The 12,741-nt window shown below is 48.2% G+C and overlaps 1 protein-coding gene across 3 annotated transcripts in view; it reads right to left on the bottom strand.

The window, feature by feature from the left end:
- The window catches only part of Pold3 (DNA polymerase delta 3, accessory subunit), a 101,859-nt gene that overhangs the window by 18,223 nt on the left and 70,895 nt on the right, over positions 1-12,741 (bottom strand). The window contains exon 14 of one of the 3 annotated variants that reach the window (XR_007103908.1): positions 6,684-6,760. The exons of 1 other annotated variant lie outside the window; for it this stretch is intronic. The gene's annotated coding sequence lies outside the window, so the exon portion shown is untranslated. Of the gene's footprint in view, positions 1-6,665; positions 6,761-12,741 lie in introns of those variants that run through there. One more of the 3 variants, XR_007103910.1, reaches the window with a different exon arrangement.

The following is a 12,741-nucleotide window of genomic DNA, read 5'->3' as shown; positions in this document are numbered from 1 at the left end:
TCGAGACAGCCACTCGGCTCCGGGAGGGCCCCACTTCCCGCGGCTGCCAGCAGGGGTTTGCGGAGCCCAGGGACCCGGGAGGCGGGGTCGGGGTGGGGGCGCTGGAAGAACGGGGCTTTGATTCCGTCTCCCGGCGCAGACCCAGACGCTAATTAAAATCGCCTGGCCTGCGGGGGCGGTGGGGCGGGCACAAAGCCGGCTTTGACCCGGCGGCCGCAGCGCTGGCGGGCGCGGGGCCCCGCCGCACAGGGGCCGCTTGTGCGACGTGTTTGTTTTTGCTCGTAAAGCGCGGCCGCCGAGCGGTGCCCAGGCGGCGAGGGGGGCCAGAGCCAAGCGGGGGCCCCTGAGGCCAATGCCGCTCGCCCCGTCCAACCGGCAGTGCTTGGCTCCAAGCACCCCTGGCGACCTTGGGCAAGTCCCACTCTACCTGGGCCTCAGTTTCCCCTTCTACTGCATGGTAACGATGACAACCTAATAGTATTACTAAGAATATTTGAGTGTTTGCTGTATTCCAGGCCCTGGGCGTAGGCTTTTCCCATTTCAATTTTGTGAAATCCTGCCAGCTCTAATAATATCCCCATTTTATAGGTGAAGCCCAGGGAGGTGGAGCACCTTGCCCAAGGTCACACGGTTCTAAATGAGAGCCAGCCTGGAACCCAGGACTGTGTCTCCAGAAGCCACAGGAGACTGCCACTCAGCCGAAGGAGAACTAGGAAGGGCCAGCTGGGCCACAGGGAGGTGGGCTTGCACAGGGGGTTTCCTGGTCAGAACCTGCTCACCACCTATCAAGCTGTCCTGCAGAGTGAGCTCCCAGCGCTGGGCTATTCAGGTAGAGCCCTAGACAGAACTACTCTGGCTCTGAGAGGTTCCTTAACAGCCCCAGACTTGAGGATCTCTGGCTATGGTCAGTGGTACGCCTCTGTAGGGTAGGTCCCTTCCATCCTGGGCTACACTAGGTGGGATTTAGGGCTATTGTGAGTGCTTGCAGGGTGCAGGTCTGTGTGGATGGGTGGATATGAGAAAAAGATGGGAGCTCTCGTGGTTGAAGGGACCACCCCACCCCTCCCCCTCCATGGTTAAGTGTTACTGAATCTTGGGCTTACACTCTTAGGGTCTTTGCACTTGCTCCTGCCATGCAGCTTGCTCATCCCCTGACTTTTCACCTGACTCCTGCTCCTCTTTCACCTCTCAGTTCAGAGTATGCTATACCCTCCCAGCACCCACCACTTCTCTTCCAGAATACCCAGCCCAAGGGTAATGAATGCTCAAGGCCTTTGCCCTTCCTGCCAGGCTGGAGCCCCTGAGGTTGGGACTGGAAGGGCTTGTTCCCCTCTGTTGCCGCTTCAACTCCCTTCATAAACTGTCCCAGGACAGAGATGCACCAGGGAGGATTTTCTCTGGTGCTTTAGATAAGGGCTCAGTCTAGGCAGGCACAGAACTCAGTCAAGGCCTTGTTGAGGGACTCTGGGTTAGGGTGGGTGTTGTTAGAGAAATACAGAACTTGGTGGTCCAGTTTCACTGCCAAAGGAGGTAACAGGCAAAGCAGCAGATAGTTCCCATTCAGTGACATGGGCACTGACAAGAGTGGCCCATGCTTGGGGTCCTGCCTCACCTCTGGGACTGGTCCTTCAGCAGTCTCAACTCTATACCTCTGCACTCCCCCAGCCCTCCGTAGCCCTGTCTGCTTACATGTGGCTGTGGAGGGCTCCAACTGGGATGGGAGTCTTCCACTGATCCCAACCACCTGTGAGGAGGACAACACAAACGAGGAGGAGGAGGAGGAGGACAAGAAGGGAGGGAAGGTTTCTCAAAGGCTCTCCCTCCCTGAGCCCGGGGAGCCAGAGCTTGGACAGAGACACTATTAACACAAAATTTGCAAACATGGCTTCTAAAAATAGCTCCAGCTGGCAAGGACCACCTGGCACAGACTGCACCTTTGCGGCTGCTGGCCTGCTCCCCTTCGAGTACTGGCCATCAGTCTGTCAGCAAACATGTCACTCTGCCCTCCCCAACCTGTGGTGAGGGGCAGCCACAGCCCTGGGCTGGATCCAGGGGAGAGACCAACCTGAAGATGAGACTTGTCCCAAACTGATGAGAAGAAGGGGGAGGATGGGCTGGGTAAGGGGGGAGTCAGTTTTGTCTATATGGTGGGTAGGGGAGACAGTGCTGTTTCCAAAATGGGGTGGGGCTGGGGGACAGGATATATATGTATAAAAATGACCAAAGCAGTGCTTAAACTCCTACAAATGAAAATAGCCCAAAATAGGAAACACCCAGAAGATGAAGACAAAACATGAAGGAGGAGGGCAAAGCCAGAAGAGTAGTTCCATGATCATTATGGATCCAGAGTTGGGTGGGCACAAGGTCACTCCCCAGTAAACCCTCAGGACTTCAGAACCAAGAAGGAACCTGAGAGCTCATTTTGTCCAACTCTTTCATTGAAGAGTGAGAAAACTGGGGCCCAGACTTGTGAATTGCCAGGTCCCTGAGCAAGCTAGTGGTTTGCTCTAGGTCTGGCCTAGAACTGGAGTCTGCTGGCCTGATGCCATTTCCAACAGGCCCCTTGGCCTCCCGCTCTGCTGGCTGATGGAATGACCATCATTAATAATAACTCTCAAAATGCTCCTTTCCATTGTCAATTTATTGGGAAAGGATTTATTAAGCACTGATTATGTGCCAGACACTGGGCTCAAGAAGGTGAACTGATAGGCAACCCCTAACCCCAGTAAGTTCCATTGTAGTCTGATGGCAAGAATGGCTCAGGTATGCATAGCTCTGCTGTGCTCAGGTACTTTCCCATTAATGCAGATCACATGTTTCCCGGGATATGATTGAGGAAACCAAGTCTCAAGGTAGTTAATAACTTGCTTGAGGTCACTCAGCAAAGTTTGGACTTAAGCCTCCCTCATCTTGCTTCTAGATGTCTTGGGCTCCTTGAGAGTCAGTGGAGACAGGCTTGTTGGAGGCCAGCCACATGGTCCTGGAAGCTTCCGGTTGTGAATGTCCCCATGGAGGAGAGCTAAGAGGTGACTGGAATCCTCATGACCAGAAATATCATATTCCTCTGCAGTGTCTTACTGTAGGTAGGGCTTACTGACAACCTCTGGACACTGCATAGATAGGTTCCCTGCCTTCACAGAGCTCATGGGGAAGCCTAACTTCTCCCTATTAGATAGCACCTACCCAGCTTTCCCCAGGAATGGATCATACCAGACACAAATGCCCATTCCATGAATGGGGGAGTAAATCGAGGGCTGTAATCCTCTGGGTCCTCACACAGGCTGGATTATGGAGGGGAGGCTAGTAGATCAGATGTAGGGACATGTGACCTCCCTCAAGGGTACCCGACTGAGCTGAGTTCCTCACAACCGCCCCTGGACATTGCCAACCCTGTGGCTACAGACCAGGCTCATGCTCGTGAGAACCCACATACCCACTTCCTCCTCTCTTCTCACATCATGTTGAATTCTTCTCTGGAGTGGTGCCCTTACCTGCACATTCCCTCTAACTATTCCCCTACACCACAGAGGCACATCACCACATCTACACCTTCCCATTTCACTGCCGAGAACTTCCCAGAACACTCTGATGCAATCCTTGTCTCAAGAATACCCATCTATCACACACCCTGTGCGCTGAGAGGGCTCTGGGCATGGGCACTAGGAGGGAACGGCTGTCCCACTCCACTCACAGACAATGAAGACCCATCTGCATCAGAGTTGTCCCGTGCCTGGGAAAGCTTCTTTTGCAAATAACCACTATGGACATAGTGGCAGTTTGGAGTTATGTCCCTTCCAACCCTAGCTGCACCTAAGGCAGAAGCATCCATCTCTAGCTAAGCCTAAGACAGACTAGCGCTCCGTGCAGTGGACTGGCTCTGAGGAGGTAGAGTCAAAACCCAACCTAAAGGCATAGGGGTTGGCAGCAAGCCTCCTCCCGCCAATATTTTGTTCTTATGAAAGAGATCCTCTGCTCCCTTCAAGGAAGTGGTGCTGGGCAGAACTTTGCCCAGGGATGGCTACCGCTTGGGAGTGAAATTGGGGAGAACACCAACTTACATGCTTGCAGAGCTCCCAAGGTGGTCCCTGGGAAGGGTTTGCCAGAAAAGTGCTTGGCTCAGCCTGACTAATACCCTTCCAGGGTTCTGGATTGAAGGTGGCCCTGAGCACTGGGCAGATGAGAGTGGAGAAGAATGGAGCACACTGAGGGTGGCCTTGGTGTTTCTTTCCCAGTTCCAGGCCACATGTCCCCCAGTGAAGTATTCCTAAAGTGACCTGAGAGCCTGCCTCCTTGCAAGCACAATGCCTGCCTAGCTAATAGATTGTCTCTTAGAGGGTTAAAATAGGAGACTCAGTGCACAGGAAAGAGAAGCAGAGGCTGGGGAACTGAAAGTCAGGACTAAGAGAGGTTAAGGGAGGAGTGGAGGCTGCTCACTGGAAGGTATTGGAGGGATATCAAACCAGCAGAGCTGCAGTTTAGACACTGAGCTCATCGCTGCCATGCTGCCTGAGAAGTCCTTCTGTGCTCACAGTCCCACATGTCTCCTCAGTTCCTCAATGGCTCTCCACTCCTTGCAACCTGAATAATCCAAACTTACTACCAGACTCCTGCAAAAACCCCTGAGCTGGAAGGGACAAGCCCCAGTTGTGGCATCAACTGCAGGGTGATCTAGATAAGTCACTCACACTTCTCCCAGGCTCAATTTTCCCATCTGGAAATTGGGGAGATCAATCCCAGTTTCTCCATGTCCTCCCACAAGACATGATGTTGGCAGGGGGTGGGAGTTGTGAGAATAAATGAGATCACAAATTGGAAACCGCATGGAGGCTCAGCATCCCATTACAAATGATTCATCATTTATGACCTCATCAGCATGAAAACACCAAATGGCAAATCCTCACCTTCTGCCCTCCCCCAGATTAGAAAATTATTCATTCAGTCAGTCAGTGGATTCAGAAAAGTCCCACTTAGATACATGATACCACTTGGGGCTGGGAAAGGGAGACAAGAGAAAGGGACCTTAGCACAAGCCTCCAGGGCTCACAGTCTGTCTTGGAAAGATAAGATTCACAGACATCCTCACCATGATCTTTGGGAGTACCTATGCTACGCCAGCCCTGTGTGGTGTGATTGATACGTGATGATTCCATTCACAGATCAAGTCTATCCTTAGGGAACTGTCCTCAGGCCTCAGATTACAGATGAGGAGAGTGAGAATCAGGGAGTTGCTGGGGAGCCTTGTTGAACATCAGTTAGTGGTGAGGAACCCAGGATAAGCTGAAGTTGAGCGTGTAGTCTTTGCAGCATCCCTGACTTCCTAGGATACTATTGAGAGGGACTGTGGGACACAGCTGCCTCACAGTCAGTCCCTAAGTCTGCACTGGCCTGGCCCCATGTTGGACACTGTCATCTGGAGCAGAATCTTGAGCTTTAGACCCCAAAGAACATGTGTGGCCAGAGCCACCTTGCCTCCAGGTGCAGTTCCCATTCTCAGTGCAGTGGGCCCTGCCTCACCTACCACCCGCTGTGGTAAAGAAAAGAGCTCAGGAGTGTGTGCTTGCAGCTGGCTCCTCAAAGCCGATGAGCTGGCTAGGTGCAATGGGACACACCTATAGTCTCAGCAACTCAGGAAGCTGAAGCAGGAGGATCACAAGTTTCAGGCCTGCCTCAGCAACTTAGCGAGAACCTGTCTCAAAGTTTAAAACAAAAAAGGTCAGGCATATAGCTCAGTGGTAGAGTGCCTTTGGGTTCAATCCCCAGTACCAAAAGGAAAAAAGAAAAAAAAAAAAAAAGATGAGTTCTACATTTGACAGGTTAGAGAATGAATCCCCCTCGAGTCTGACTCTCAATGGGATCAAGCACCCTATAGGAGACTCAGCAAGATCCAAGGAATCAGATCCCACTCAGGGTCTTAGCAACAGAGTCCAGGGTAAGCCTGGGACATCTGAGGAGTCACTGGGTTGCCATCTGCCATGGATAAATGTTAGTATCAGGCTCTGTGCTAGGCACTCCCCTGCATCATCTTATTTCATCGGCACATTAAATGCTATCATTATCCAATTTTACAGAAGATGATAATGGAGGCTTAGAGAGGTTTAGTGACTTGCCCAGGATCACACAACTAGTGCATGATGGAGTCAGGCCTCCATCCTCAGCCTTTTGAGTAAAGATCACATTCTCTATCTGGCATTCAAGACTTTTTGCAAGGTGACCTCAAAAGCATCAACCAGACTGGCCTCCTGCCTCATGGGACCCAAGCATCCCTGCCCCTTCCCACCCACACAGCTTTACTCCTATCCCTGCCCATTCTGGGGAAAGGATGGGGCAAGAAGGAGCCAGGGGAGGAGGAGAATGAGATGTCTTAGGAGTCAAGGAACAGGGACATGTGAACACAGGAAGATAGGCCAGTACGTTGTCTAGAGCTGGGTGACTCGATGTTAGTCACCTGACTGAAGGCCACAGATTGTGTGTGTGATTAAGCCCTCTCTGGGCTTCAGTTTCATCCTGTCTTGAAGCAGTGGACTTTGGGCAGTCTCTAGAACCCCCCAGCTCTGACACTTCCTCTAAATGACGCAGCTGCAAGGCCTTCTCCATAGCCAGGGTGCACCTCACTACAGGTACACTGTGCTCCAGATGGATAGTAGCAGTGACCCCCACACACACACCACATGTATACAACATACCAATCTTCTTGAGGCAGGCTTTAGGGAGGGGTCCAGGCCTGGTGGGTGGTCTCCTCGCTGAAAGAATCTCCAGAGCCCTGTAATGAGAGGCAGGGCACCTGGGTTCTGATTTTGTTCTATTGTCTACCCGGAAGATGGGGGTGTGAGGAAGGATCGCTAGTCTTTAAGTGTGCTTCCAGTCCTTATAATCAATGAGTTTATGAATAAAAGTAGAAATGGAAGAATTCCAGGCATCAGTGGAGAAGATGGGGGAGATTTACACACCTGGGAAGCAGGGTCTTTTGCAAGAAGTATAGCTGCTCCCTCCACCTGGGCAGCTTATTGACTGGCTGAAAAATAGATGAGGAGGAATTGTGGCAGAGTTGAGGAGAGGTGCAGAGAGAGATGGGGACCAATGGGAAAAGAAAGGCAGTGAGGCTGAGATGGGAGGAAAGGGAGAGGTCAAGAAAGAGAGTAGGCAGAAAGTGAGAAGTTCAGACAGGTAAGAAGGGGTCAGAGGAGGGGTCATGTCAAGCTGCTCACCAGGAGAAGGAACTACCAAGGGTGGAGTGACATCCCTAGGTCACCAAAAGCCAGGTATATAAAGAAGGAGTCATTTCAAAGCTCCTTTTTTCTTTTTTCCTTAAGAAACCATTTTGGTGGGGTGTTGTGGCACCCCACTCAATGACTTGGGAGGCTGAGGCAAGGAGGATAGCAAGTTTGAGGCTAGCCTTGGCAACTTAGTGAAGCTGTGTCTCAAAATAAAACATGAAAAGGGCTAGGAATGTAACTCAGTGGTTAAGCACTCCTGGGTTCAATCCCCAGTACCAAGAAAAAAAAAAAAAAAATGGAACTACCAATTTTGGGAGGGTTGGGGCCCCTCTGATATCTTTTCTGTACTTTTTTGGTACAAAACTGTAAAATCACAGTAATATCAACTAAGCAAAAGCAATAAGCATAGAGAAAAGCCTGAAAGGACCCCCTTTTTTTGGTGGGGGTGGGGTGGGTGCTGGGGATCAAACCCAGGGCCCTGCCCATACTAGGTAAGCACCTACCACTGAGCCACTTCTGCAGCCCCCTGAAGTGACCTCTTGGCAGGGAGGTAGGGAATAATGGATAACTGGTCCACCAGACTTCAATTACAAATGTTCATCAGCTTACAAGAGGGTGATTTCTGATAAACTCTTTGTAAGGTGAAAATATCAGATGATGAAAATGCATTGAATACACCTAAACTATTGAACACCCCAGCTAGTCAGCCTACCTTCAGTGAGCTCAGAACACTTACATTAATTAGCCTACAGTTGGTCAAAACCATCCAACACAAAAGCTATTTTGTAATGCTGAATCTCTCTTTAAAAACACAAAAGGGTGTTTTGTACATGTGATGGAATAGGAAAACAGAACACAATATCAAAAAACACTTTTAACATAGTACACTGTAGAGTATGAATCGTTTCCTTCACGGTGCCATGGCTGACTGGAGCTGTGGCCCACTGCGGCTGCCCTGCACTGAGAGAGCATAAGAGTATATAATATGGCATATTGCTAGCCTAGGCAAAGATCAACACTCAAAATTTGAAATAGTTTCTACCAAATTTGTATCAATTTCCCATCTCATCAAGTTGAAAAGTCCTAAGCTAAATCATTGTAAACTGGGGACCAGATGTGTGTGTGTGTGTGTGTGTGTGTGTGTGAGTGTTTGTGTGTTTATGTGTATATGGTTCTAGGGACTGAACCCAGGAGTGCTTTACCACTGAGCTACATCCCCATCCCTACTTATTTATTTTTAAGACAGGGCCTAAGTTGTCACAGCTGGTCTCAAACTTACCATCCTCCTGCCTCAGTCTCCTGAGCTGCTGGGATTACAGGTGTGTAACAACACACCCAGCTAACATTTTATTTCATAAAATGGAGGGTGGGTACATGGATGTGGATTGTATTACATTTTTTCATATGTTGAAATATTTTACTTTATAAAAATTCCCTTAGGAAAATTTGTCATGGCCAGGTGCAGTGACACATGCCTGTAATCCCAGCAGCTCGGGAGGCTGAGGCTGGAGGATTGAGAGTTCAAAGCCAGCCTCAGCAAAACTGAGGCACTAAGCAACTCAGTGAGACCCTCTCTCTAAATAAAATACAAAATAGAGCTGAGGATGTGGCTCAGTGGTTGAGTGTCCCTGAGTTCAATCCTCAGTACCCCAAAAAAGAAAGAAAATTTGCCAAAATATTAATAGTAGTTTTTTTGGAGTGTGGAATTATCATAATTGTTATCTTCTTTTTACTTTTGGTATTTTCTAAATGTTTTATAGTGAGCAGATATGGAAAGAATAACTTAACCTCTTACAATAAATAAAATCTTCCTTCTATGACCATAATTTGTTTTCAGTGGAAATTAAACAAGTGGTTGAATCACTGTATCATCACACGCATTCTCATAGACTCAGAGAATCCCAACCCCACCCCATCCATCATTCTCCATCTCTATCCAACAGCTGCTGCTTCTCCAAAATAAAGCCTCTGATCCTCTTAGTAACCCAAGTCCAACTACACTAAGTACAGAGCTTATAACAGGAAAGATCTGTTTGAAAGTTAGCTTCAATACCTTCTGGTTGGTCACTTCACCACCATAAATCTCTCAACTTGTAAAATGATCCAAGATTTTTGTGAGGACTCAATGAAATAATACATATAAAGCATTCTGCATTCATTCTAACAGTGCCTGGTAGTGGTGCTTAAAAAGTTGTCATCCTCATCTTCCTCTTCATTATCACCATTGATGACTGTGCCTACCACTTCCTCTAGGGAGGCTTCTTGACTTGAAAGAAATTGTTCAATCTGAATGACACATCAGTCTGGCCTTCTCCTCCTGGCAAAAGGTCTGGGTCCTAGTCTCAACCCTGTTACTAACTGTGACATTGAGTAAGTTCCTTCCTCTCTCTCTATGCCTCAACTTCTTCACTGGAAAAATGGAAGGCTTGGGCTTCTTGCTCTAATAGTCTGGAACTAGAACAATCATATAATTTATCCATCAAACCAAAATGCTTCTGAAAGTGAAAGGGTACTATCACTCTCAGGATGACAGCTTTATGCCAAGACAGTTTCAGGCACATTGGAAATCTGGTCATTTTACACTCAGTGGAGCCGTGCCATTATCTCTTTACCCACCAATGTGTAGGAAGCAAAATGCCTCTCCCTAGCTTTCCCCCTGGCAAAAGATGGGCACTTCCTATCCCCTGGAATCTGGAGATATGTTAGGATATATGGTAAAGGAAATTAAAGCAGATCAGCTGACTTGGACATGAAGAGATTATTTTGGATCATGTGGGTGAGCCCAACATAACCACAAGAATCCTTATAAATTGGAGAGACAGAAAGGAAGGTGCTGGCATGATGTAATGGAAGAGACACCCCACTAGTCATTCTGGCTTTGAAGATGAAAAGGGGCGATGAGTCAAGGAAGATAGGCAGGCACAGAAGCTGGAAAAGGTAATATGGAGTCACATTGAGAGCATCCAGAAAGAAATGCACTTACTGATATCTTGATTTTGGCTCAAGGAGACTTGTTTTGAATTTTTGACCATTAGAATCATAATACATTGTGTTGTTTTAAGTCACTAAGTTGTGGGGATTTGTTATAGTAGCAATTAGAAACTAATGCATCCACTATATAGCTCAGCTTTAGTGAGTCTGAGCAACCTTTGGCTGGCTTCTCTATGAATATTGTCCTTGGTGTGTAGGAGAACAAGTCTAAGCTCTAGAAGGGTAGGACTCACCTTTGGACCTTGAGCAGGTAAGATAACTTCTCTTGGGTCTCAGTTTTCTCTCTGTAAAATGGGGGCTAACATTTCTTGCTTTATTTATCTTTGTCTGGGTGGGGAGTATTCAATATTCAATAAATGCTTACTTATTCATCCTGTGCTTAGTTCTGAATGAGGGTCTGGGATACAAGATGAACAAGACCTAGTACCAACCCCATTTCTGTTCTTGTTCTTGAAAAACTTCTATTCTGGATGGGAAAACAGACAGATATGTAAGCACAATATGATGAACTTAAAGATACATTATTATGTATACACAATGAGAAATATATAGGCCCATATGTTGGGGGAATGGTCAGAGAAGGTTTGCTGGGTAAAGTGACACTAGAGCTGTTTTAAAGGAGTTAGAAAAATTGTACAAGGAGGATCAGGGAGAAGGACAGAGCAATCTAGGCAAAGGAAACATCACAAACAATATCCCAGAAATGTAAATCAGCATCTTAGGGGACAGAGGAACAGGCATTTGGGTGGTGTTAACTTGGAAAGCATGAATGTAAAGGAGATTAAGTGGGATGATGGGTGAAGGCATGACGTGAGCATCAGGTTGCATTTTTGGTCTGTGTGTCCCCTAGACCAGTGTTGGGTCAGGAGATGGTCTGTAACATAAAATTCCTCTTGACCTGGCTTCAAGTGATCCCTTCTGGTGTCTCATCCTCACATTTCCCCAAACGAGTGCCAAAGGCCTGGCAGCTTCCCCAGCATACTGGGGGGAAGGGGGCTGTGCATAATTACAGCCACTGCAAAGAGGCCGGCGTGACCTCAGGAGCTGGGTTTCATCATTCTGAAATCATGCTCCTGGCTTTAGTCAGAGCCAGAGAGGTGGGGAGGAGAGGGTGGGAAAGCAGAGTGGGTGGCAGTAGGTTTGGGCGAGGTGCCGGGGCTGGAGAAGGAAGCAGCTGGGATCAGTAGGGAGTTAAGACAGCAGCTTGGATACCATCCATTGTGCTGTGTGATCTTAGGCTATGTTCTTGCCCATTCTGGGTCTCTGTAGGCTTGTTCCCATTGGAGCCTCCTTGTGAAGGACAAGAACCTTGGAGTTTTCTGGTCATTTCTGTGGATGTGGTTTGTTGTGGGTGAGGGGGAAGTCCCTGTCAGGCCTGCCAGGGTTTGAGGTAGGACTCTAGCGGTAAGTTTCTCTGCTGCATCCACACTTCCTGGATAGTCATGCCTCTGTGAACCCATGAGAAGCTACCTGGCTTCTGTCAGGGACAAAGCTATAGATATCTCTCAGCTTTGGTTTTGCTGGTCCACACTGCTCAAATATGTTCCCTGTTTGCATTCTGCATCCTCAGCCAGTTCTTCTAAGAGCAGTCCCTTTTAACAGCAGACCCCAGTCCCAGGTTGATACATTAGTTCGCTAAAGCTGTCATAACAAAATACCACAGAGTTGTGACTTAAAACAACAGAAGCTTATTTCCTCATACTTCAGACATTCAAGATCAAGGTGTCAGCAGGGTTGGGTTTTTTTTTTTTCCTGAAGCCTCTCTCCTTGGCTTGCAGATGGCCATCTTCTCCCTGTGTCTTCACATGTCTTCCCTCTGTGTCCTAACCTTTTAAAATCCATATTGGATTATGGTCCACCCTAATGACTTCATTTTAACTTAATTGCTTTTAAACGACCCTATCTCCAAACATGCTCACATTCTGAGATACTTGGGGGTTAGGACTTCAGTGTGTGAATTCTTGGTGGGCACAGTTCAGCCCATGACGCTGGGCTTTGGAATTACCAGTAGAGCTCTTCTCAGTACAGATGTCTGGGCCTCTCCTCAGAGATTCTGTGTGGAAGCTTCATGAGGGCAGGGACTTTACCCATTGCTGTACCCCCACTACCTAGAGCAGGGTCTGGTATGGTATGTGGGGATGCTCAATAAAATAAATGAAATAAATGGGTGATTCTGTAAGCTTGGGATGGTGCCTAGCCATGTGTCATTGAGAAATTCCATGGTTGATTTTGATTCATCTTTGGGTGAAATACCCTGAGATTTGACTGGGTCTCATCCTTCCCATTGCTGGATGGGAAGCCTCAGGCTGGTAAGGACCAGAAATACTGCAGGGCATGACGGCACGCACCTATAATCCCAGTGGCTCAGGAGGCTGAGGCATGAGGATCACGAGTTCAAAGCTAGCATTAGCAACTTAACGAGGCCCTAAGGAACTTAGTGACACCTGTCTCAAAATAAAAAATAAAAAGGGCTGGGGATGTGGCTCAGTGGTTAAGATCCCCTGGGTTCAACCCATGGTAGAAACACTGGCCCTGC

This window comes from Sciurus carolinensis, chromosome 11, assembly GCF_902686445.1.
Source record: "Sciurus carolinensis chromosome 11, mSciCar1.2, whole genome shotgun sequence".
In the NCBI taxonomy this organism is placed as follows: domain Eukaryota; kingdom Metazoa; phylum Chordata; class Mammalia; order Rodentia; family Sciuridae; genus Sciurus; species Sciurus carolinensis.
The sequence above is the reverse complement of the archived record's forward strand: the minus strand, read 5'-3'. Positions and strand labels throughout refer to the sequence as shown.